General features: G+C 40.8%; 2 long non-coding RNA genes across 2 annotated transcripts; one reads left to right on the top strand and one right to left on the bottom strand.

Annotated features, from left to right (window-relative positions):
• Positions 1-1,831: 1,831 nt before the first annotated feature.
• On the bottom strand, positions 1,832-3,159 carry LOC144988818 (uncharacterized). Its single transcript, XR_013652855.1, has 2 exons — positions 2,851-3,159; positions 1,832-2,736 (listed from the first exon to the last, which is right to left on the bottom strand). It is a non-coding gene; the product is annotated as an uncharacterized LOC144988818 (long non-coding RNA).
• On the top strand, positions 2,964-3,282 carry LOC144988817 (uncharacterized). The gene is made up of 2 exons (XR_013652854.1): positions 2,964-3,041; positions 3,156-3,282. It is a non-coding gene; the product is annotated as an uncharacterized LOC144988817 (long non-coding RNA).
• The last annotated feature ends 588 nt before the right edge of the window (positions 3,283-3,870 follow it).

Consider the following 3,870-nt stretch of genomic DNA (forward strand, 5'->3'; position numbering starts at 1 on the left):
CGCACAAACCTGTTTGGTCAGGAACTTTTCTTGAACTGCACTTTGTGGACCAGCGTGTTTGCAGGAATGCACCACAGGAAGTGACTCCACACAGGAAAAGGTTAGCAATCGAGGCCTCTGAGAAAACCACAGAATACTGATGAAATAAATTACTTTGCTCTCCACAGGCAGAGATGGCTTACAAATTGGCAAAGGGAAGAGAGCCCCCCGCCTCTTTGTCTTTAACCTTCCACTCACCATTGCCCATTAGACTGCAAGTTGGCTGAGGGTGGCAAGGCCACCAATTTTATCAAGACTTATGACCCAGAACTGAGCCATAGTGCTCAACAGGGGGATGGACACTCTAACATGGCAGAGCTGGAAAAAAAAGAAGTCATTGGACCACAGCGGCCTCATTAACACTGGTACATTAACTGTAAATCCAAGCAAAGCCACCCACCCCACCCCGGAGAAAGGCCTGAGCTACAGCTTGTGAGGGTCAGTCTGCAATAAAAGGCTTCTCTATTCACAGCCTGCGGCAAAGAGATTGGAGACCTTCTTCTCCTCTTCGAGCCATTAACTCCACTCTTTCATGGCAGAAAGGGGGACCAGTCACTGAGCTCTTATAATCCAGAGCATTACCTTCACCTAACCTTCATATACCCAAGGAAAGAGCAAAGATGTATGAAATGATGGGCTGGCTGAAAACAGACTGCAGCTGTTGAAGGATCCAGCCAGTGGAGACGAGCAGCAGAAAGTTACTTTGACTTTCAACACGGTTTGACATCAAGCTAACCTTTCACACTCTGAAGGAAGGTGGTGTTTTAAATTAAAGTGACAAAATCTTAAATCCTGAAATTAAACTCTTCAACTCCAGTTTTTGAGCCACGAAAGTGCTATGTATCACGACCAAAGGCTGTGAAAAAGAAGGTAAATCTCAGGTTTGTTCGGTTGAATCAGGGGACTTTCTCCACCTTAAAACGACAATCAAATTAGCATGACTTACCTGGTCACCCCTTTAATCAGATCATCCATCAATGAAATCATCCGTATTAATTTAGTCTTTTTTTTATTTTCTGGCATAAACTAGATTAAAATGTAGCCAAATTATAATAGATGGGCAAATTTCCCCTCAAGCACTTTGTAAAATGAGTAAAACTCCAATTTGGTTGCTACAAAATTTGCATTAAGGAGGCCGCCCTCCACTTCTTTTCTTTAACCTTTTTTTTCACTTTATAACTTTTTTTTCCCTTTTTATCTGGTAAAAATGTTTATTTTACTTTGTTATGGTAAAATTAAATAAATTAATAAAGCATTACTTTTGAACTAGCAACGCAAGCTTTTTTTGTCTGATCAAGAACTACAAGCAACTCCTAATCAGAATGTGTGGATTCTTACGTAAAAAAATGTTTTATTTGAACATTTAGAACATAAAATTCATGGCATAAAAACAATCTAAACACAACTATTTTTGAGCTGAATGGTGGCATATGTAGGGTGTTTGTATCCTACGCCAGACAAATGTCGATTTAACTGAGAAAAGGCGGAGATGACTCCTCTTAAGCACCAAAGGGTGCACCAACCATCTCTGCTGAGACTGCTGGGGGCTCTCATCAAGCGGTGCAGCACGCACTGACGGGTTTGTGGCTTCAGGTGAGTTTGAAGCTGCAGTTTGGAGTCATGATAGAGGAAGGGCTGTTTTCTCAGAAAACTTGATTTTCCCCGTGGACTCTTCCTTGAGCAGAACAAAATGTACTTTTCTCCAAACGAGAGGTAGGGCAGGTTAGCGGGGTCAAACACCCAAACGATCAATCTGAGAATGCAAAAGGAGAAGTTCTTTGACAAAGCAAAAGCTTTTTTACGGAGCCCGTGTCCTGACATTAAGATATAAAAATATATCTTGTTCCCACAGATTAATATCTTGTTCCCACAGGTTATTATGTCGTTCGCACGAAATACTATTCCGTTCCCACAAGATACTATTCCGTTCCCTCAAAATACTATTCCGTTCCCTCGAAATAATTAACTCGTGCGAACGCAATAATTATGTCGTTCGAACGCAATAATTAATCCGTTCGAACGCAATAATTAATCCGTTCGAACGCAATAATTATTCACGTCATAAGTCATTCACGCGGATATGATCTTTGTACGCCGGCAAAAGCCGCTTTCAGCGGTAACTTCCGTGTTTCTGTGACCCATATTCGTTCAAAAAAGGAACATGAAAAACAAAAATGATCACTTTATTACCGTCTCAATGAATATAAGAAAAATATCAAAAGATTTATGATAACTAGGCTGCTTTGTCATACGATAGCTCCTGCTAGGCTACTACTAGCTCCGCCGCAGAGCTCTCTGTCTGATCATGTATGCCGGCATTTGGGCAACTGGCTGGTCTGTTGTCAGACAGCTGATATTGTAGTTTAGGGTCGAATAGGAATAATAATATTCAGGACTTGTCTTTTATTAACTTTAGCAGTCAGTATCTTTACATTCGAAGGCTATTAGGCTACATGCTAACTGACTAGCCGATCATTTCCTGTTATTAATTTACGTCATAGATTTACAGCAGATACCTTCACATTTCTGTCTGTGTGTGTCTCATTACATTGCATTGAAGACACGGAGGATGTTTAGAGAACAGATTTATTTATTTTAAAAAGCACAGAAGCATCCATCGTATTTACGTTCACATCATCTGGTACGCCCTCAGTCATCTTGCTGCAAAAGCCGCTTCCTGCCGCTACTTCCGTGTCTCTGTGAGCATTCAATAGGGGTAAAAATAAAAGCAAGAATGGTCGATCTGTTATTTTCTCGATGAAAATCTGAAAAATATCATATTAAGCTGGATGCTTCGCCTAAAGCACTTACCTTTAGCTTGTAGCATAACAACAATAGCAGTACGTCCCGTTTCCCAGAGTGCTTTGCTGCCAATCACTAGCCAATCACCGTGTCCCTGTGACCAAGGTCTAACAACAAGACCAATGATTGGCCAGTGATTTGCAGCAAAGCACGCTGGGAAACGGGACGTACTGCTATTGTTGTTATGCTACAAGCTAAAGGTAAGTGCTTTAGGCGAAGCATCCAGCTTAATATGATATTTTTCAGATTTTCATCGAGAAAATAACAGATCGACCATTCTTGCTTTTATTTTTACCCCTATTGAATGCTCACAGAGACACGGAAGTAGCGGCAGGAAGCGGCTTTTGCAGCAAGATGACTGAGGGCGTACCAGATGATGTGAACGTGAATACGATGGATGCTTTTGTGCTTTTTAAAATAAATAAATCTGTTCTCTAAACATCCTCCGTGTCTTCAATGCAATGTAATGAGACACACAGACAGAAATGTGAAGGTATCTGCTGTAAATCTATGACGTAAATTAATAACAGGAAATGATCGGCTAGTCAGTTAGCATGTAGCCTAATAGCCTTCGAATGTAAAGATACTGACTGCTAAAGTTAATAAAAGACAAGTCCTGAATATTATTATTCCTATTCGACCCTAAACTACAATATCAGCTGTCTGACAACAGACCAGCCAGTTGCCCAAATGCCGGCATACATGATCAGAGAGCTCTGCGGCGGAGCTAGTAGTAGCCTAGCAGGAGCTATCGTATGACAAAGCAGCCTAGTTATCATAAATCTTTTGATATTTTTCTTATATTCATTGAGACGGAAATAAAGTGATCATTTTTGTTTTTCATGTTCCTTTTTTGAACGAATTTGGTTACAGAGACACGGAAGTTACCGCTGAAAGCGGCTTTTGCCGGCGTACAGAGAGAATATCCGCGTGAATGACTTATGACGTGAATAATTATTGCGTTCGAACGACATAATTATTGCGTTCGCACGAGTTAATCATTTCGAGGGAACGGAATAGTATTTTGAG

This window comes from Oryzias latipes, chromosome 21 (assembly GCF_053564925.1).
Source record: "Oryzias latipes strain Hd-rR chromosome 21, Olatipes_Hd-rR_3.1".
NCBI classification, from domain to species: Eukaryota; Metazoa; Chordata; class Actinopteri; order Beloniformes; family Adrianichthyidae; genus Oryzias; species Oryzias latipes.